Source organism: Solanum lycopersicum, chromosome 9 (assembly GCF_036512215.1).
Source record: "Solanum lycopersicum chromosome 9, SLM_r2.1".
Lineage (NCBI taxonomy): Eukaryota > Viridiplantae > Streptophyta > Magnoliopsida > Solanales > Solanaceae > Solanum > Solanum lycopersicum.
In genome coordinates this window covers 51938938-51962332 of record NC_090808.1, presented here as the reverse complement: position 1 = coordinate 51962332, position 23395 = coordinate 51938938, and the positions used below count along the sequence as shown (strand labels likewise).

At 36.2% G+C, this 23395-nt stretch overlaps 1 long non-coding RNA gene and 1 pseudogene across 2 annotated transcripts; one reads left to right on the top strand and one right to left on the bottom strand.

Moving 5' to 3' along the window:
* Window positions 1-324: 324 nt before the first annotated feature.
* Window positions 325-21276, bottom strand: LOC104649239 (uncharacterized). 2 transcript variants are annotated; one of them, XR_011211729.1, is made up of 5 exons: window positions 20883-21276; window positions 20663-20799; window positions 2276-2351; window positions 1191-1291; window positions 325-869 (listed from the first exon to the last, which is right to left on the bottom strand). It is a non-coding gene; the product is annotated as an uncharacterized lncRNA (long non-coding RNA). The 2 variants fall into 2 exon arrangements; XR_743227.3 differs by having other exon boundaries at window positions 1191-2351.
* An 803-nt stretch (window positions 21277-22079) lies between these two features.
* LOC101260968 (probable ribose-5-phosphate isomerase 3, chloroplastic) lies at window positions 22080-22902 on the top strand (annotated as a pseudogene).
* Window positions 22903-23395: the final 493 nt, after the last annotated feature.

The following is a 23395-nucleotide window of genomic DNA, read 5'->3' as shown; positions in this document are numbered from 1 at the left end:
TAAGTCAAATCATATTTCTTAACTTGCATAATTAAAATAAAACAATCTAAGTCAAATACGAAACAAGCAACATGCGATATCATTCAACAGTATGTTGGTCAAACATTCACAATTTAGTATCCTTGTTCAAGGCTTATCGAACATAAAATGAGCAATCAAATATCACTGTGTAGATATCAAAAATGCACTTCAAAATATCTACATGTAAAGCACATTCGGTCGCTATTCTTCAAGTACTGATCATTTATTTTATGCTACATTATCGCGAATCAATACATCATAAAGTAACTAACACTATTATAAAAACGACTTTTGTTACCATCTCAATCAAAATTCAAGAAATGTCGGAGCAAATAATGAAGAAGGTGTGGTTGTACTCCACAAGTTGTAATTAACTTTTAGAGCAGCAGAATTCTCCAAACATATCTTGAACAACCACTTCCATCTTCACTTGATCAAGCTCAAGCTCATCACATTATTTTCTTCCTCATTATCAAAATGATTGGAAAATACCATGTATTGAGTTTTTTCTCTCAAAGATCAAAGCGAAGGCCATAAAAGTGTTACTACGACATAACAAACTTCACAACTTCAATTCAAATGAAAATACAAATAAGTTAGACCTTCCAACTTTATATTTTTTGCATAATTAAGTAATGTGAAATGATAGCAGTAAAATAAACATGTGCATACCAACACTACTTTTCAATTTTAAGACAACACATGTACATTATAAACGTCTTCATTCCAGTCACATGCAGCCAGCGTCAGATTACTCCATTCATGCTAGATGATCAATCCGCTTGCGAAGGAAATTGCATATAAAATTGTGCATGCAGATTAGGCCCTTATCCGTTACTTGGTACCAACTATCAAATATTTCACATCAGAGAGTAAGAAATCTGTAGCTTTATAGTGCAAATATACGTTGATATCAAATGATACTTTGGCAATGAAAGAGAGGCTAAATGCAAGTGCAGATAAAAAGCCGACTAAACACATCTACTCTCTAGAAACAAATTGCATCAGGTAGCTTTTCTGCTTTATTTTCTCCTTTGTCTTGGAGAGGCAGATATACGTATAAGAAATTTTAAATAATATGTACTTTGAGTGAGATTGCTTTAGCATGAGGAATTATATAAATATACTCCAGCAACAAACTCCAAAATTTTTAGTTATTTTTCGATCACCTTGACATGAGAGAGATCAAGCACAATTCATTACAAGCTCAGAAAAGCTTCAACAATAACCATCACCATGGCGCTGCTGCCACCTCCAATGACGTCAAACCCTCAAAGATACATGCAAAACAATAAGACATCAACAAATGGAGATTATCTCGAATTGTCAGCCATTGCACCGTTGAAAATACTATGAACCCTAGATCTTCATAAGTACTTATTTAGTTGAATATATATATATATACATATATATATATATATATATATATATATATATATATATATATATTCTCAAAATTATCAAGAACAACTTATAAGATTACAACCAGTCCGTTGTGATTTTCCTAGAAATAGACAGTAAGAATATTCCACTTCATCTAAGTAATAAAAAATAAGACAACATGATCTAATTGAATCTCTTCTTTAAGAATATATGAACTCTCTCTTTCAAATGAGGACATATCAAATACACAAGAATAAAGACAGTTATTGTTACAAGCAACAAGTGTTATTAGTCTTAATTATAAGCAGACTGAATACTTGAAACATGTGATATGACTTGGACATAAATGAATGTAAACACACATATTATATACTTGTCACTATGAATATTTCCATTGCGTTTTCCTTTACCGCTCCTAGAACTTCAGTCATATTCCTCTAGCTTTCCATGCAATGTAAGTCAAATCTATGGTTAAATATTTTATATTAGTTGTCACTACCGGAATCTAGACCCCAGACGTGATCGGCGTCGTTGACCTCTCAGAGTTCGCAAACAAGCCTACTTGCGTCATTCTTACTTTACATAGGTTAATATTAGCGTAAAATTTGAAATTTTTGGTTCTTTAAATATACTTGCTAAACATTTTCTTTATATTTCGTAATCGTTCATCACGAATCATCTAACATTTAAGAGATAAGCAACTGAAAGAAATAATTCATTAAGTATTAATTGTATATCGGTCAAAATAGCACTAATGCAGAGACTGAACCAAAACAGGAAAGAAACGCTAGTGGAACATGATCCACTAGCTCAACTCTAAAACTACGCTAGAATGTAACACAGTAGCATCCTCGAAAGCGTGAGGACCTACCAAACTTCGGTGAATGCTGACGTCCGGATAGCTGCAACAACGAACCTGTAGCTCTACAGTCGACCTGTGCCTGCACCTAAAAGTAGATGTTTGTATGGAATTAGTACACACTTGTACTAAGTATGGGTATATGCAAGTACACACCAGGGAAATGCATGAGAAAGAATAGCTCTTTCCTAACAACATGATTTTTGGAAGTCAAGTCATTGGACTTGCCAATTTGAGATTGGGAAAGTTATGCCATGAGAATGGCATGCATCATTATAATTATCGTACTACACACAACACATAACATCTTCATATAGAACATAACATATAACACATAGTTTCTTTCATACTATTCATTCATATGCCATGAGACCTTATTTTCATGGACTTGACCTTAAGACTTTCCACAATGAGGGCTCAACATATGGGACCTCAACTAGGGATCCTTCTTTAGCAAACACAGAGTCTACTTCATTCATTCATATGTACCTCATTTCAGTTCATTCATAGGCCAGTGTGAACACCCGTTATACCTAGGAGGATGTAGTTTAAGACTTTAATCGGGTTTGTTGTGCATGATCAAAAATAACCTAATGTCATTACCTGAATGTAGATCACCTCTTGATTATCCTATCCTAACACCTTCGGTATCATTCATTTCTTTATATGATCCATTTGAGGCTGGCCTCATTCATTCATTGGATATTTTAACTTTAACCGACATAAATCATGTGAGCATCCTGAAATCCAGTGTCTCCCCCACACCGAAAAGAGGTAGAATCACCGGCCAAAGTGACTCAATAACATGCTAGCATATACGGGAATTTAACCCTGTCAGATCCCTATATTGGCATTATAGGTTCGAAGACTAGAAGATGTATGGAGACCCATACCCGGAAAGCTGGACAGTCTTATCTCATGAGAGTTATGTGAACCTTCGCCCTTCCCGAAAGAAGGCATCACCGCTCATACCTAGCCTATCGGTGCTCAGTATAAAGTTTCATTACATTCAACTCATACATCATGGAAGTTGGCTGCTAGTATGAGGACATCATAGCTCAATAGATGATTTCTCATCTCATCATTAGTATTAAGTGTTTTAAACTCAATATTTTCATTAGAGTGTTCATAGAGACTAGTCTCTTTATTATCTTACACTCTCATTGGTGAGTACGTATTGGTAATATTTACTTAGGTCATTTGAGATTGCTCTCATCATATACATTAGCCTCACATCATAATTGACACCACATTCTTCATTATTAGCACCTTTATTTTTCATAGTTACTCACCTCTTATTATGTGAATGTTCATTTCTTCATTTCATAATTCATCTCATCATATGCCAATGCACTTGACCATTTAGTGTATCATACACTCGTACTTAACCCTCGTAAGGTTCATCATTTCATTACGTACATCTTAGGTTCACTTATTTTTGAACGTATGTTAGACTTATGTGTCTACACGTACAAGCCATGGGGCTTCATTCATAGTTCGTTTAAGTGATTCATATCTTCCTAATATTATGTAGTACAAGACCTATGCATCTTGTAGATATGCCAAGATATTGATTTTGATCTTTAGAGGAAGCATTCATTAAATATTTATTTACTTATGACTTATGTTTCAATACGGAATGGGGCAAGGGAATCCGATTTCGAATCCCTTGAACAACACTAAATCTTATTTTAAACTTTGATAATTGCATTTTCAGATTTGGGAGACCCTAGTTCGATTCCCATCAACCCCATAATATGTCTTTCTTGTTCTCCTCCCCTTTTTCATTTTAAGGCAAAAAGGTTGTGGGTTCAATCCCCCACAAGCTCATTATTTTTTTTCTTTTAATTTATTTCTTAACTTTCTCATCTATCCAAGAGGTTATGGGTTCAATCCCCACTCTCCACATTTATTTTCTCTTTTATTTTTCTCCTCACCCTCTCATCCACTCAAGAGGTTGTGGATTTACTCCCCACTCTCCATATTTTATTTCCTCATTTATTTTTCTCCTAACTCTCTCATCCATTCAAGAGGTTGTGGGTTCAATCCCCACTCTCCATATTTTATTTTTTTTACTTCTTTATTTTCATGATTTTTAACATGGTGAGGTAACAGGTTCAATCCTCCATGACCTCACTTGTTTTAATTTTTTTCCAACATTTTGAACCCTCTTTGCTGACCGAAATTCATCAATAGAAGCTGGAAATTTTTTATTAATTTTTTTCAGCATCCTTTCATCAAGTTACACCTTATTTATTTGGGAAATTTCGTAGTGCATTTAGAACGTTTTAGGTGCGTCTTCATGTATTCATTTAGACAAGAGATTATCCCTCAAATCAGCCATATTTGAACTCATATGAACATCACATTTACATCAACATTTGTACATGAAATATAAAGAACTATCATGTCATTTCAAGTCCTAAACCATGAACAATAACCACGGCAACAGACACATACACACGTAGTTACATTTTCGGAAATATCAACATAAGTCACATAATTCAAAACATACATATAAATACATAATCATCATGAAACCACGTTTCATCCCTAGTTTTCTACCAGCAAACATAACCAACCTATGATTTAATGGGAGCTAGTGACAGGAACATGCAATGGGGAGCAATCCTAGTTTTCGGAATAAATATTTTGAACCTTAAGGGGTCTCTTGGGAAAGGGCCAAGAGAGAAGAGAACCTATACCTTAATTCGCTTGATCAAACGTGAAGTTGCAGCCCAAAATCTTCTCCTAACCACTCCCAATTTACTTTAACGTACACTTCACTCGACGAACCTCTCTTAGCCTTGACGTTTTGATTACTTTTTCTTTTACTTAAAAACCCATTGTGAGTTCTTCAAGTGTAATTAACTCTTGATCTATTTTCAGTTCTTGAAATTATTTTTGGCATAAACCAACGTAAGAGAGATATATGGAGAACGTGAGAGATAGAGATAGAGTGTTATTAGGATTAGGAGACTAAATTCAAGACTTAGTCAAATAATATTTAAATTAGATTAATATAAATCTGATTTATTTTAATTAATACATGAAAGAACCATTATGCCCTTAAAATTATAGATTTTTAATTAATAATTAGATTACCTTAAGTACCTATTATTTTTTTTTTCGGGTTGTTACATTAGTGGCTTTCAATGTCAATGATCCGAGCCTATATCATTATGGGCAGAATTAAATATACCAAGTGGAAAGAAAATACCAAAAATTTATTTATATTTTAAAAATTAAATAAATTAAGTTCTAAGAAAATACAGATATCTAGTGAGCTTAGAGTAATAAGGAAAAGAAATGCACGCACATGAAAAATTGTTTTTCATTCAAATTCAAAATTTAAATTTAGCGAACATGCTTAGTGGGAAAATGTCTACTGATAAACTGTAACGACCTGTTCAGTCGTTTTGAGCAGTAGAGTTTATTTCTGGTAATAACTGTCTGGGTCGACGGATCCCACGACGGGCGGTCGAGGGGGTCTCGTTCCAAAACACTTAGATTCTGGAAATTTGGGTACTGAGATCAACTCTCTGAACTTCGCGACGGAAGAGCAGCACGGACCGTCGTAGGCACGATGGAACGTCACAGGGTCTTAAATGAAATTGAGTCTCTGAACTTTGTGACGACTCAGCAGGACGGACCATCGCAGGCACGACGGACCGTCACATGCTGCGTAACCCTGACTGGGTCGGATTTCTGTTAAAAGTTTTAAGGGGTGTTTTGGACTATTCCTGCTTATGATTATAAAGTTAGTGGTTTAATGTTCATAATTCAATTACTTGGGGGGTTAAAGGTGATAACCTTGAAATAAATAGTGGGTTACTTTTACCATCTTTTATACTTAATTATATGGTAATTAGGGTAAAGGAAAAGAGTTTGAATAAGGAAAATAGAAAGAACAGAGAGAAGAGGGGAGAATGAACGATCGAGAGAAGAGGGAACGAAGAGGAAAAGCAAAGGCATTGGGAAGTATCTTGTTGATCACGATTCTTCGGTGGAGGTAGGTTATGGTTTATGCTATTTCATAGTAAACTCTTAATAGCGAATGATATGTATTGGGTAGTATTGTAAAGACTTCTATATGCTTAATTGTATGCTTGCATGATGTGATTATGTAATTGTAATGGGTTGGAAAGATGAGGTTGTGAAGCTTAAACCTAAAACCCTCTATGTTAATGATGATGCCTTGGTATAAAAGAAGGCTTGATGAACTAAAAGAATGAGGTTAGTGGATCGAGTGTCACGTTCCGACACCAGGATAGTATTAGTAAATCGGGTGTCACGTTCCGACACCAGGATAGTAGTAGTGGATCGGGTGTCACGTTCCGACACCAGGATAGTAGTAGTGGATCGGGTGTCCCGTTCCGACACCAGGATAGTAGTAGAGGATCGGAGTGTCACGTTCCGACACCAGGATAGTTAAAAGAATGAATCTTGAATTATGTTAAGATACTCAATTTAAAGAACCTACTTCCCAAATGAGTATGGTGTGGAGGCGTGAGTCCTCATAGATGTGCTTGAGTTGTGACCAATGGTTATAGTATATGTTGTTTTTATCTGTTGAGTATGGTAGTCGATTTTATGTTATTATCTGATATATATTGCTTTCTATTGTGAGTTGGCCGATGATACCTACTCAGTACCTGTGCCTTGTACTGACCCCTACTTGTAATTTTCTTCTTTGTTAATTGTGGAGTGCAGCAAACGTGCAAACAACTTCGACTCTTCCGCAACTCTAGCCAGACTTCAGCATAATCTGATCTCAGGGTGAGCTATTATTCCTAGCTCGGATTGGATTCTTTCCTTCGCGTCTTGATGCCTTGAAGTTCGGACATGGACCATCTCTTTTACTTATTTTAGCTTCTTAGATACTCTTAGATTTAGTAATTTGAAGATAGATGTTCTTGTGGTGATGACTTCCAGATTTTGGGGAATAATAAGTATTAAATTTTAGAAGTTGTTTAATCGATTTTCGTTAATGAGTTTTAAGTCTTCCGCATTATATTCTGTTTATTATGGTTGAAATGTTGGGGTTTAGATTGGTTGGTTCGCTCACATGGTAGGATAAGTGTGGGTGCCACTCGCGGCTCGTTTTGGGTCGTGACAAAACTTGGTATCAGAGCATTAGGTTCGTTGGTCTCATCACACAAGAACGAGTCTAGTAGAGTCATGAGGAACGGTAGGGGGACGCATTTACTTTTCTTTGAGAGGCTACAAGACTTTAGGAAAATTCCATTCTTTCTTTCTTTCGTGCTATTACTTGGATCCAATTAGTATCTAGGTGATACAAATTGGTATCTGACCATCTTCACTCTATTTTGCAGATAGTTAGAGCTAGAGCAACAACTGCGCCAACACCAACACCGGCAAGACAAGATGCGTCTGCGCCAACCACTGGGGCTGTATCTCGAAGAGGAGCAGTGGCAAGAGGCCGTGGTAGAGGTCGCGGGAGGACGTCCTCTAGAGGAAGAGGACAAGCACCTGGCCCATCTAGTACTAGGGCGGTGACTCCTCCACCGACTGAGGAAGTAGTAAGAGAGGGTGAGGAAGGAGAGAATAAGCAAGTGCAGAATGAAGACTTACCACCCCAACCTACCCCAGAGATGATTAACCAAGTTCTTGCTTATCTTAGCGGGTTATCTGATCAGGGCCAGACACCTCCAGTGTTTTCTACACCAGCACCTCAGGTTCCGGGAGTACAGCATGCAGCTGCTGTGGCTCCCCGCATGGATGTCTCATTGGAAATAGGCACGTTTCCTCGGTTGACAACAGGGCCTATAATGACAAGTGATCAACATGAACTTTTCAGTAAGTTCTTGAAATTGCAACCTCCAGTCTTCAAGGGTGCTGAATCTGAAGATGCCTATGATTTTCTGGTTGATTGTCTTGAGCTACTACACAAGATGGGCATAGTAGAACGATTTGGCGTCGAGTTTGTGACCTATCAATTTCAGGGGAACGCCAAAATGTGGTGGCGATCGTATGTTGAGTGTCAACCAGCACAAGCATCACCTATGACTTGGGTATCATTCTCTAGCTTGTTTATGGAGAAGTATATACCCCGAACTTTGACGGATAGGAGGAGAGATGAGTTCCTGAGCCTAGAGCAAGGCAGGATGTCAGTTACTGCGTATGAGCCTAAGTTTCGTGCATTATCTAGGTATGCCACCCAGCTTTGCTTCAGTCCACAAGAGCGGATTCGCCGTTTTGTGAAGGAATTGAGGTCAGATTTGCAGATTCCAGCTTTACTGGTATCTACTGCAGCAAAATCCTTTCAGGAAGTGGTAGACTTTGTGATAGAGGTGGAGGGAGTGAAGCCAGATGACTTCACCATGGCATTAGTAACTAAGAAGTTTCGTAAGGGAGGTGAGTTTAGTGGTTCTTACTCCAGAGGGCAGAGTTCAGGAGGTTATCCAGCCCGACCTATTCAGTCTTCACTACAGGCTGTAGCTGGGGGTCCACCGCAGACCGGTCAACATTTCTCTGAGTTTGGAGGTTATCCCCAGACTCCTTCGTTCTCACAGAGACCTATGCTTGAACCCAAAGAGTGTTATGGATGTGGGGAAATTGGACATACTAAGAGATATTGTCCAAAACAGAGTAATAGACCCCCAATAGTCAGAGGTAGAGGTGGTCATGGAAGAGGCCGCCATGCTGGAGGACGTGGTGGTCAAGGTAATGGTGGTCACCAAACCAACCGGGGTGGCGGGCAAGCCTGAGCGACTGCAGCACAACATGGTAGGGGCAACGGACAGACAGGTGATAGGGCCCATTGTTATGCTTTCCCTGGGAGGTCTGAAGCGGAGACATCTGATGCTATTATCACAGATAATCTTTTGGTTTCTGATTGCATGGCTTCTGTATTATTTGATCCTGGATCCACATTTTCATATGTATCTTCCTCATTTGCTACTGGTCTTGATTTACATTGTGAATTGCTTGACATACCTATTCGTGTTTCTACTCCGGTGGGTGAGTCTGTGATAGTTGAAAAGGTGTATAGGTCTTGTCTTGTGACTTTTATGGGGAGCAGTACTCATGTAGACTTGGTTATCTTGGAGATTGTTGATTTCGATGTAATTCTGGGTATGACTTGGCTTTCTCCAAACTTTGCAATCTTAGATTGTAATGCCAAAACTGTGACCTTGGCCAAGCCTGAGACAGATCCGTTAGTGTGGGAGGGTGACTACACTCCCACTCCAGTTCGTATCATCTCCTTTCTTCGTGCTAAGAGAATGGTTAGTAAGGGTTGTTTAGCTATCTTGGCACACCTCAGGGATGATACTACCCAAGTACCTTCAATTGAGTAAGTTTCGATAGTCCGTGAGTTTCTGGATGTGTTTCCTGCAGACCTTCCTCATATGCCACCAGATAGAGATATTGATTTCTGTATTGATCTGGAGCAGGGTACTCGCCCCATTTCCATACCCCTTATAGAATGGCTCCCACTGAGTTAAGGGAGTTAAAGGCCCAACTTCAAGAGTTGTTAGGGAAAGGCTTTATTAGACCAAGTGCATCCCCTTGGGTGCTCCTGTTTTGTTTGTGAAGATGAAGGATGAAAGTTTTCGGATGTGCATTGACTACAGACAACTGAATAAGGTAACTGTTAAGAACAAGTATCCTCTTCCTCGCATCGATGATTTGTTCGATTAATTACAAGGTGCTTATACCTTCTCAAAAATCGATTTGAGATCTGGTTATCATCAATTGAAAATACAGGCAACGGATGTGCCCAAGACTGCTTTTCAGACCCGGTATGGGCATTATGAGTTCTTAGTAATGTCTTTTGGGCTTAAGAATTCCCCTGCTGCTTTCATGTGCTTGATGAATGGAATTTTTAAGCCATACCTGGATCTCTTTGTCATTGTATTCATTGATGATATACTGGTATACTCAAAGAGCAAGAAAGAACATAAGGAGCACTTGAGAATGGTATTGGAAATGTTGAGGGAGAAAAAGCTTTATGCCAATTCTCTAAGTGTGAGTTTTGGCTAGATTAAGTGTCCTTCTCTGGGCATGTGGTTTCTAAGGATGGAGTGATGGTGGATCCTTCTAAGATCGAAGCAGTGAAGAATTGGGTAAGACCTACTAATATTACAGAGGTAAGGAGCTTTGTTGGTTTAGCTAGCTACTACCGTCGATTTGTCAAGGGATTTTCTTCTGTTGCTTCCCAACGGACAAACTTGACTAAGCAGAGTGTTCCATTTGTATGGTCGGACGAGTGTAAAGAGAGCTTTCAGAAACTCAAGACCTTGTTGACTACTGCACCAATTTTTACCCTGCCAGTGGAAGGTAAGAATTTCATTGTTTATTGTGATGCATCCTATTCTGGTTTGGGTGCAGTGTTAATGCAAGAGAAGAATGTAATTGCTTATGCCTCGAGGAAATTAAAGGTGCATGAACGTAATTATTCGACCCATGATTTGGAGTTGGCTGCAGTAGTGTTTGCATTAAAGCAATGGAGACATTATCTATATGGGGTTAAGTGTGAAGTTCATACGGATCATCGTAGTTTACTGTATGTCTTTACTCAGAAAGATTTGAATTTGATACAGAGGAGGTGGATGGAACTACTGAAGGACTATGATATCACGATCTTGTATCATCCGGGAAGAGCTAATGTTGAAGTGGATGCTTTAAGTAGAAAGGCAGGGAGCATGGGAAGTCTAGCTCACTTGCAGGTTTCTAGACGCCCATTGGCTAGAGAGGTTCAGACTCTGGCTAATGACCTTATGAGACTAAAAGTAAATGAGAAGGGAGGATTTTTGGCCTGTGTGGAGGCAAGATCTTCCTTTCTTGAAAAAATTAAGGGAAAACAGTTTACTGATGAGAAACTGATCCGAATTCGAGATAAGGTATTGCGAGGAGAGGCTAAAGAAGCAAAAATCGATGAGGAAGGTGTGTTGAGGATTAAGGGAAGGGTATGTGTACCTCGCGTCGATGATTTGATTCACACTATTCTTACAGAGGCTCATAGTTCAAGGTATTCTATACATCCTGGTGCAACCAAGATGTATCGTGACCTAAAGCAACATTTTTAGTGGAGTAGGATGAAGCGTGACATTGTTGATTTCATTGCTCAGTGCCCGAATTGTCAGCAGGTAAAGTATGAACACCAGAGGCCTGGAGGGACACTTCAGATAATGCCCATTCCTGAATGGAAGTGGGAGAGAATCGCAATGGACTTCGTGGTTGGTCTTCCAAAGACAATGGGTAACTATGACTCCATTTGGGTAATTGTTGACAGATTGACTAAGTCTGCTCATTTCATTCCGGTCAAGGTGACTTACAATGCAGAGAAGTTAGCCAAACTTTATATCTCAGAAATTGTTCGATTGCATGGAGTTCCACTCTCCATCATATCAGATAGGGGTACGCAATTTACTTCTAAGTTTTGGAGAACATTGCATGCCGAATTAGGTACTAGGTTGGATCTTAGTACTGCATTTCACCCTCAGACCGATGGCCAGTCTGAGCGGATGATTCAGGTTTTGGAGGATATGCTTCGTGCATGTGTGATAGAGTTTGGTGGTCATTGGGATAACTTCTTACCCTTAGCAGAGTTCTCATACAACAATAGCTATCACTCAAGTATTGATATGGCCCCATTTGAGGCACTGTATGGGAGAAGATGTAGGTCTCCCATTGGGTGGTTTGATGCATTTGAGGTTAGACCTTGGGGTATTGACCTTCTGAGGGAATCGTTAGATAAAGTGAAATGCATTCAAGAAAAGCTTTTAGCGGCTCAAAGTAGGCAGAAAGAATATGCAGATCGAAAGGTTAGAGACTTGGAGTTTATGGAGGGTGAACAAGTCTTACTGAAGGTTTCACCCATGAAAGGGGTGATGCGGTTTGGTAAGCGAGGTAAGCTTAGTCTAAGGTATGTCCATTTGAAGTTCTGAAGCGCGTGGGGGAGGTAGCTTATGAATTAGCCTTGTCCCCAGGACTCGCAGGAGTGCACCCGGTATTTCATGTGTCTATGTTGAAAAGATACCATGGGGATGGAAATTACATCATTCGTTAAGATTCAGTTCTTCTTGATGAGAATTTGTCTTATGAGGAGGAGCCTGTTGCCATTTTAGATAGAGAAGTCCCCAAGTTGAGATCAAGGGAGATTGCATCCATCAAGGTTCAATGCAAGAATCGGCCAGTTGAAGAGTCCACTTGGGAGAAGGAGGCTGATATGCAAGAAAGATATCTACACCTTTTCACAGATTCAGGTACTCTTTCTCGCCCTTGTTTTTCTTCCTGTGATCGTTCGAGGACGAACGATGGGTAAATTGGTATCTATTGTAACAACCTGTTCAGTCATTTTGAGCAGTAGAGTTTATTTCTGGTAATAACTGTCAGGGTCGACGTATCCCACGACGGACTGTCATGGGCACAACGGGCGTTCGAGGGGGTCTCATTCCAAAACACTTAGATTCTGGAAATTTGGATACTGAGATCAACTCTCTGAACTTCGCGACGGAAGAGCAGCACGGACCGTCGTAGGCACGACGGACCGTCACAGGGTCTTAAATGAAATTGAGTCTCTGAACTCTGTGACGACTCAGCAGGACAGATTGTCGCATGCACGACGGACCGTCACATGCTGCGTAACCCTGATTGGGTCGGATTTCTGTTAAAAGTTTTAAGGGGTGTTTTCGACTATTCCTGCTTATGATTATAAAGTTAGTGGTTTAATGTTCATAATTCAATTACTTGGGGGTTAAAGGTGATAACCTTGAAATAAATAGTGGGTTACTTTTACCACCTTTTATACTTAATTATATGGTAATTAGGGTAAAGGAAAAGAGTTTGAATAAGGAAAATAGAAAGAACAGAGAGAAGAGGGGAGAACGAACGATCGAGAGAAGAGGGAACGAAGAGGAAAAGCAAAGGCATTGGGAAGTATCTTGTTGATCACGATTCTTCGGTGGAGGTAGATTATGGTTTATGCTATTTCATAGTAAACTCTTAATAGCGAATGATATGCATTGGGTAGTATTGTAAAGTCTTCTATATGCTTAATTGTATGCTTGCATGATGTGATTATGTAATTGTAATGGTTGGAAAGATGAGGTTGTGAAGCTTAAACCTAAAACCCTCTCTGTTAATGATGATGCCTTGGTATAAAAGAATGCTTGATGAACTAAAAGAATGAGGTAAGTGGATCGGGTGTCACGTTCCGACACCAAGATAGTATTAGTGGATCGAGTGTCACGTTCCGACACCGGGATAGTAGTAGTGGATCAAGTGTCACGTTCTGACACCAGGATAGTAGTAGTGGATCGGGTGTCCCGTTCCGACACCAGGATAGTAGTAGAGGATCGGAGTGTCACGTTCTGACACCAGAATAGTAAAAAGAATGAATCTTGAATTATGTTAATATACTCAATTTAAAGAACCTATTTCCCAAACGAGTATGGTGTGGAGGTGTGAGTCCTCATAGATGTGCTTGAGTTGTGACAAATGGTTATAGTACTTGTTGTTGTTATCTGTTGAGTATGGTAGTCGATTTTATGTTATTATCTGATATATATTGCTTTCTATTTTGAGTTGGCCGATGATACCTACTCAGTACTTGTGCCTTGTACTGACCCCTACTTGTAATTTTCTTCTTTGTTAATTGTGGAGTGCAGTAAACGTGCCAACAACTTCGACTCGTCCGCAACTCTAGCCAGACTTCAGCATAATGAGATCTCATGGTGAGCTATTATTCCTAGCTCGGACTGGATTTTTTCCTTCGCGTCTTGATGTCTTGAAGTTCGGACATGGACCATCTCTTTTACTTATTTTAGCTTCTTAGATACTCTTAGATTTAGTAATTTGAAGATAGATATTCTTGTGGTGATGACTTCCAGATTTTGGGGAATAATAATTATTAAATTTTAGAAGTTGTTTAATCAATTTTCGTTAATGAGTTTTAAGTCTTCCGCATTATATTCTGTTTATTATGGTTGAAATGTTGGGGTTTAGATTGGTTGGTTCGCTCACATAGTAGGATAAGTGTGGGTTCCACTCGCGGCTCGTTTTGGGTCGTGACATAAACTATCCAAGAACATTCACCAAATGAGTACAAGTCACTTTTTAGAAGAAAAAGCTAAAGGACAATTGAAACGCTAGAACAGAGGCAAAATTCAACTTTAATAATTCTCATGATTATGTTGTTGGGTTTTAAAAAGGTGTGAATGGAAAATGAAGAGTTGCGACTTTTATAAAGAGTTGTGACTTTTATGAAATGTTGCGACTTTTATGAAAAGTTGAGACTTTTATGAAACGTTACGACTTTTATGAAAAGTTACGACTTTTATGGAAAGTTGTGACTTTTATGAAAGGTGGCGACCTTTCTGAAAGATTGTGACTTTTCCAAAGGTTTGTGACCTTTCTGGTAAGACACAATAAGAACCTTTTTGCACTACCCTTTGTTTTCTATAAATTGAGGGATTTCCTCTCATTTTAACATAGAATTCATGGACTTCTTCTTCAACTACTAAATCTAGTATTCTAAGTGTACTTTACTGTCGTTGAGTGGTTCGCTGACACTGGAGTTTTTTGTATCTATACTCTGGTGATTGAGATCATTTTACCCTAGGAGGTCCTATTACAAATCAAACCTCAGATACTAAAGGGGAATAATTTTCTTAAGGGGACACTATGAGTTCAGTGGACTTGATCTTTTTACTATTAAAAATTTTCTAGATTCTGGTACGTGTTTTACAAATTTTAGATTTGTGAATCAATTTCAGTTCTTCTATTATTTTGTTCATCACTGGTTCATTTAACTTGGTAACTTCATGTTTCTGCTAAGTTTGTTGGAATCGGTAGGATTCTTTAGACACATATTAATAACAATTCTTCTTTAAGAAAAATATTTCATATATTTTTTTTAATCTGTTTCTGATTCTAGTTTCACTACTAGTTTTAATTTTCTAGTTATGAAAATGTCCTTAAACTTTGTTTTCTTACAAAGATGTTCAAAGTTTTGTTCTAAGTATGTCTGGAATATAAGATGAACAACAATCTTAAGGAAATTAATATACTCTTAGTATTTTTTGTATTCTACTGATTGAGAGAATTTGATCATAGAAGTAGAAGATAAATGCATTACTTCTCCATAATTCGTTTCTTTGTTTAGCAAGGTCGAAGTGAGAATGTAACAGAAATTTTTTATGGTATTTCATTTGAAGATTACCAGGTAAGTTTCTTATTAAATTATCTAAGGAATAAAATAGTTTCTAAGAGTTATCATCTTTGATTTATTATTATTTTTTATTATGTGTATCTTTGGAAAAAGATCTGCAAACCATATTATGTGGAATGAATTTTACTTCGCAGATATTGTTGCTTTTATTCTTTAGTTTGCAAAAATGAGAGATGCATATTTTTGTTTGATAAAATAGTATGTCAAATTTTTATAGTTGAAAGACTATTTGATAAGAAAAACATTTCTATGTGATAAAGATTATGTGTTATTCTGTTTGGAGAAAAAAAAGACTTTTGTAGTTTTGTACTCCATGAGAACTGTTAGTGTGTCTGATTTTTATAGACTAAAGAATTTTGTGATTTTATACTCTGGATAAATTGGGCTATGCAATTGGTTTGAAGAATATGAAAACTTCATATAATAAGTCAGTGTTGTACTTCTATAAGCTTCAATGTAACATAGAAATAAATTGTACAATTTTGTTTTGTCCTTATTGTTAGTATTTAAAATACTAAGTGGTATGTCTATTTATGATATAGAAAAATAACAGTGACTTAGAATTTGTGATTATGTGTCTCTATGGAATGAACTTTGACATTGTGTAAACATTGTCAAAGAGAATTGCAGCACTATAATTCTTTCGTAGAATAATGTTTTCAACATTAAAATTTGTGGAAAAACTATTTTTAAATACTTGAAAAATATTTTTGAGATCACATTTGAAATGTGGGAGTTATTTGTTTATGATTAGACTTTGTGTCTAATTTAACTTTGGAGCAAAAGATATGAAATTCAATGATACTTTTGTATTGTGTTATACCAATAAAATTCTTGGAGTATATTTGGTATTGTGGTTGTTGAGTTTCTCTATTACTAGTATATAGTGTGACTAGTATGAAACATCCAAATTATATATATATATATATACTTGTTCAAAATAATTGTGTTCTTTTATGGGAAAAAAATCACTTAAAATATTGTGATTTTTCATGAAAAAATATGTCTATTGTAATAAAAGAATTTGCATTGACATGAATATTGGTGAATAGTCATTTGTTATATTTTTGTAAAAATAACATTTGGACTATATTGTTTTTATTGATCCTGATTAAACTTTATTCATATGTAGTTCTATAACAATCACATTGAAAGTTATGGAAGTGTCTTTCTGAAAAGGATATTTGACAATCTAAACAATGTTTGTATCACACAAAATTGTAAGAAATAGGAAAAAAATATTAGTGAAGAAAAAGCTACCTCGCGAAGAGCTTTTCAAACTCAATGTTTTCATTTGTTCTTACTTGCTTGAGTCAATGTTTGTGACATGAACACTTGGGGCATGTCAATTACAAAACCTTGAAAGGAAACCTGATTCACATAGAAGTTTTGCCTAACTTTGAGTGCAATAAATAAAAATGTCAAGTTTTTGTAGAATCTAAGTATGTTGAACATTCTTATAAATCTGTTGAAACGAATTATAATCCCTTAGAATTGATTCGCATTGACATTTGTGATATGAAGTTAACACCATCTCATGGTGGGAAAAAATATTTTTTACTTTTACTGAGAATTGCATTAGAAATGATTATGTGTATTTGCTTAATGGTAAGGAGAAACAATAGAAATGTCTAGACAATGTAATATCAAAGTTGAAAATCAGTGTGAAAAAATATAAGAAGTGATAAGAATAGAGAGTATAAATCTCATTGTGCAGAAATATGTTTAGAAAGTGGAATATCCATCAAACTAGTGATATATTCACCTCAATCTAATGAAAAATCGAACATTGAAAGAAATGATGGATGCATTATTTATAAGTTCGGGTTTACAAAAAACTTGTGTGGAGGAGCTATCCTTACTGCAAAAGGAAACAACAAAAAATTTCGTCTTTTTAGAAAGAAAGCGATTTTGTTTGATCAGAATACAATCTTTTCCATATGATAAATGGAAAGGAAGGAAATCCAACTTGAAATATTTAAAATTGTGGGGGTATCTAGTCAAAGTTTAAGTTCCTATTCCTAAAAGAATTAAAACAGGACTTTTGACTGTGGACTGTAAAATTAGACTTGAGTAGTCTAGAAAAGGGTCTAAAAGGCCTAGGAAATGAAAAAAGAATAATTTACTTAATAAAGAGATTCAGAGGCTTAGTAAATGTTAAAGGACATTTACTTCCTTCGAATATGATTTTGTAGCATTTCATGTGTCTTCTGTAGACTCATTCTTTGTAAAGATAGTGTCAATAATGTCAAAGGCTTTAGACAAAAACAAAACAAAGGTTTTGATCTTGTCAATGTATATATACTCGTTAGTAATTAGAATTACATCCATTCGGATGCATCAATTATTAGTGTGGTATATGACCTCCAAATTCATCAAATGAATGTGAAAAGAACTTTCTTAAATGTAGTATTGGAGGAAGAAATTTACATGGAACAACCCGAGGGTTTTGTGGTTCCTGGTAAATAAAAGAAAGAGTGTGAACTTGTTAAGTCACATTATTGAAGCACCCAAACAATGACATAATTCGATCAAATCATGTCGGCAAATGGATTGAAGAATGATGGAAGTGATAAATGTGTTCACATTAAAATCATAAGGTCATTGTTTGTTTGTATATTGGTGATATGTTGATCATCAATAAAGACACTAATAACATAAATGCTACTAAACATATGCTATAAAGAAAGTGGAATGAAAATTATTGGAGTTGCTAATGCGAACTTAGATATAGAAATTCATAGAACTCCATAATGTTTAGCATTTTCACGGTCTCATTGCATTAAAAAGGTACTTAACTAGTTCAAATATTCGGATGTCAATATTGTCAAGTGTCCAATAAATGTGAGCTTTGCATTTCAAAAGAGTGAAAACAAAAGTGACTCACAATTGCATTGTGTTAGATTTTAGGGAAGCATGATGTATATAATATAGTGTGTGCAATCATATATACCATTTGTTATTTTAAACTGAGTTCGTTCACAAGTGATCCCAAATAAATTCATTAGACGACAATAAATAGAGTTTTGGAGTATTTAAAATAATACTTAAAACTATGTCTTGCATTATAACAATATCCAACAATATTGAAAGATATAGTGATGCAAATTGAATCATCGGAAGAATGAAGTAAAATTCACGAGTGGATATGTATTTACTATTGGTAGAGGAGCAGTCTCTTAGAAATATTTCAAAAGAGACATGTATCGCTAGCTCTACAATGATCTTTGAGCTAGGTTCTTTAGATAAGGTCAGTGAATAAGTTAAAAGACTCCGAAATTTCTTGATAGATATTCTATTTTGGCCAAAACCATTGGCATTAGTATGCATACACTTTCATAGTCAAGATGTAATAGGTAGGGCATGGAGCATGATGTATAACGAAAAATCTCGTCATATACGACATAGACATGATACCGTTAGAAAATTACTCTCTAGTAAAGTTATCAGAATTGACTATGTAAAGTCAAAGGATAATATGTCGGATCTACTTACAAAAAGGCCTAACTAGAGAGGAAGTTAAAAGATCATCTAAGGGAATGAATTTACAGCTTAGGACAAGTCATCATGGTTGTAACTCTATCTATCAGATTGGAGATCCCAAGATCTAGATTCAAGGAGAAAAATAAATTTGTGAATGACGGTTAGGCATTGTCAACAAACTCAATTCATTCTCATGATGAAGACAATGCTCAGGGACAAGGATATAACATTAAGTCTTCTTAATGAGTTAATAAATCTTAATGGTTTTAATGATTTGCTAAGTTTGGCAGAGATGACCAAATAGTGTATCTACGCGATAACACGGTTAGGAGTCACCTATGTGAGTGTGAAGTGTAAGTCGCTTAAAAGAAGATGATTGTCGAAACCCATCTATCTATACACTCATGAAACGAGGAGGTGTTCATGGCTAAAACGAACACAACCGTAAGAACCATAACCGGTAAAGGGTTAATTGTGTTACATATGGTTGTCTAGGTATACACCAAAGTTCGACGGTTCAAAGATATCACATCTAACGATTGACCGAGTATATCCAACATCGGTTGACTACGGAAAGTCCAAGGGGAAACCTCCTTATCCATATGCAATTAATTCTTGCATGTAAAGTACACATACTTGTCCATTTCTCTATCTTCGAGTCATTCCCCATTCATGCGGGGGATTGTTGGGTTTTAAAAAGGTGTGAATGGAAAATGAAGAGTTGCGACTTTTATAAAGAGTTGTGACTTTTATGAAATGTTGAGACTTTTATGAAAAATTGCGACTTTTATGAAAAGTTGCCAATTTTATGAAAAGTTATTACTTTTATGGAAAGTTATGACTTTTATGAAAGGTGACGACCTTTCTGAAAGATTGTGACTTTTTCAAAGGTTTGTAACCTCTCCGGTAAGGCACAATAAGAATCTTTTTGCACTATCCTTTGTTTTCTATAAATTGAGGGATTTCCTCGCATTTTAATATAGAATTCATGGACTTCTTCCTCAACTACTAAATCTAGTATTCTAAGTGTACTTTACTGCCATTGAGTGATTCGCTGACACTGGAGTTTTTGGTATCTATATTATGGTGATTGAGATCATTTTACCCTGGGAGGTCATATTCAAAATCAAATCTCAGATACTAAAGGAGAATAATTTCCCTAAGGGGACACTGTGAGTTCAGTGGACTTGATCTTTTTCCTATTAAAAATTTCTAGATTCTGGTACGTGTTTACAAATTTTAGATTTGTGAATCAATTTCAGTTATTCTATTCTTTTGTTCTTCATTGGTTCATTAAACTTGGTAACTTTGTGTTTCTGCAAAGTTTGTTGGAATCAGTAAGATTCTTTATGCACATATTAACAACAATTCTTCTTTAAGAAAAATATTTCAGATATTTATTTTTCTTAATCTGTTTCTGATTCTAGTTTCTCTACTAGTTTTAATTTTCTAGTTATGAAAATGTTCTTAAATTTTCTTGTCTTACAAAGATGTTCAAAATTTTGTTCCAAGTATGTTTAGAATATAATATGAACAACATATGCTTCCTCACCAGCCGTGAGAGAGTTTTCTTCACTACAATATGAGACAGATAAGAATCAAAACAAAATGAACAAACTTTGCAGCAACAATGTTTCAAAAGGACCAAAATCATGTAGTCTTTTTCTATACGACCTGTTGAGACAAGTTTGATTTCAGCTATCGATTTGTCTATTTACCTTTGCTGACCATTCTAGAGAAAACAGACAGAAAGAGAAAAGCTCACAAAAGTTGGGGAAACATGGAAGTTCATTTGGCAGAATGCTAGCACCACAATGAAAATAATGCTCAAACAACAAACTCAACCTCCTTCTCCCTAAAGGAAACAAAAAGAATCATTAAACAAATTATAGGAGGATAAAAATTTATTGAAAGTGACAGCCTTTAGCGAAAAAGAACCTTATTTCCAGCTTATAATTCTCCATACATCGCCGATACTTCATAGCGAGTAGTATAAATCTTAATAAGATTTTCTTTTGTCAGGTAAAATGTCCATGGTCAGCAACCTAATGTGCTACTGTAGTGAATTATGAGAAACAAGGGGAAATGTACAAGCAAATAAACTAAAGTTACACTACACATTGTTGATGTCTTAAGTGGTTGTAGTTGTTTCCTTATGCTGCAAAAGTGGCCATACATATTGGATAAGCAAAGTACATCACAAGTGTCATCATAACCACATTATATTGATGTCAAATGAGATGAAAAAAAATTGAATAGGGTTATTTGGGTTAGGTAGGAGTAAATCCTGGTATTCGTATCTGTCTTACAGATGGGAGAACCAGAGAAGTACTTCTGCAACCCTCAAGCACAGAAATTCATAACGACAACGTTGATATATAGAGAACTCATTTATGAAATTCTTTATGGTGTCTTTTCTTTTTCATTTTTATATAAAATAAAATTCTTTTAATAATATAAAGATATTAGAAGAGGCACAAAGAGAAACAAAGCACCAACTGTACACTACTAAAAAACAATGATTAACGACGGATATTAGAGACAAATTATTTTCCGTCGCTAAATAACAACGGATTCGCAACAGAACATCTATTTTGTTGCAAAAATTGCAAATAATTTTTTGACATGTGATATAGTGACTGATTGGTGATGGAATATTTTTTTAGTCGCTAAAACTTAGTGCGAAATTTTGGCGCCCTAATTTTGCTACAAATTTTGCAACAAAGTAGGGATGACAAATTTAATTAATATTTGGTGATGAAATTTGTGACGGAAAAGCGTTGCTACAATTATAAATATATTTTGATGAAATTTAAATTATATAGCAACGGAAAATTTTGTTACTAGAATTTAATCTAAATAATTTTTTTATAGTGACAGATATTATAATCCGTCACTTAGGCTGTTGCAAGTTTTTTTCAACACTATGTTTGACTAGGGGACCATTTTATTAATTTTTTTGGATCAAAGTGAGTCCACATCAAACAAAAAGAGAATACCTATCTCTTTCCAAACATCTTTCTGAAAAATAGGGTTTTCTTAAAAATATAATCTCTTTTCAAGCTTTTGTTTAAGTGAAGATGTTTTGTCTTCTTGCGCAACCCCACTATAAGTATTCGCTCCACAACCCCTTTAATGAAAGCCTTCTCTGCACTCGTTCCTTCACCTTTAACCCAAGACGGACTCAAGAAACTCGCAGCTGATAAGACCGTTGAGTATCTGAAAAGTGGAATGGTCTTTGGTCGAGGAACTGGGTCAACAATAACTTTCGTTGTCGCTAAATTGGGTGCTTCTTTCATCTGGCCAACTCACGAACATCCTAGGAGTTCCCACTTCGATGCGTACTGAAGAACAAGCTTTTTCGCTTAACATCCCACTATCTACATTTGATGACCACCACATGTTGATCTAACTATTGATGATGGTGATGAGGTCGACTGAATCTCAACCTATGCAAGGGTCGAGGAGGAGCTCTTTTAATAGAGAAGATGGTGGAGGCAGCGTCTGGTAAGTTTTGTTGTTGTGTTTGATGATTCGAAACTTGTTCCGGGTCTTGGTGGATCCGGGTTAGCTATGCCGGTTTGGGTGGTGTAGTTTTGTTGGAAGTACAATTTGGTTAGGTTACAGGAATTATTTGACAAAGAGGGTGTTGATGCAAAGCTGAGATAAGATTGTAATGGGAAGTCATATGTGACCGATAACTCGAATTATATTGTGGATTTATATTTCAAAATTGCTATTAGGTATTCTGCTACGGCTGGGAAGGAGATCACATCTTTCGAAGGAGTGGTGGAGCATGGGTTGTTCTTGGATATGACCACTGTTGTTATCATTTCTGGGAAGGAAGGAGTCAGTGTCAAGAGCAAGTGAAACATTGATCAATTTTAGTCCCAACCGGTGAGGTCTGAACAACTTTAACTTTTGTTTTGAGTGGAAAATAAACTTCATTTTCGTTTCGAGGAAGTAGGAGTTTACTCTTGTAACATTAATAAGTTTTGCCCCTTTTTTGAGATGTTTAGCAATAATACTCCTATCTGAATGTAATTTGTATATTAGAATGGATATAAATGTCTTTTGGGGATTTCTGTTTGTTGCTTCTATTCTGACTAGTTTACTTATTTGTTGCTGAGCATATGGCTATATGATCACTTGGAAAATTCGATTTGCTTTAGAATTTAATATTTGATAGAGATAAATGCAGTCGAAATCTGCAACAATGTGTAATGTGTTATTAGGAAAGTTCCAATTTTCATTTTCTTGTATCTTCTTTTAGAGAACTCTTTAAAATATTGAATGCATACCAGAGCTTCAAACTACATTATTGAATTTCCCCGTGGAGAATTTAGCGGTGAAACACGTGTTTTACATGTCATATATTCTGAAGCTACATTTGTTTTCACTGAATTGCGAGATAGGTACCTGTTTGTGTATGTTTGGGGGAGCAACTTTAT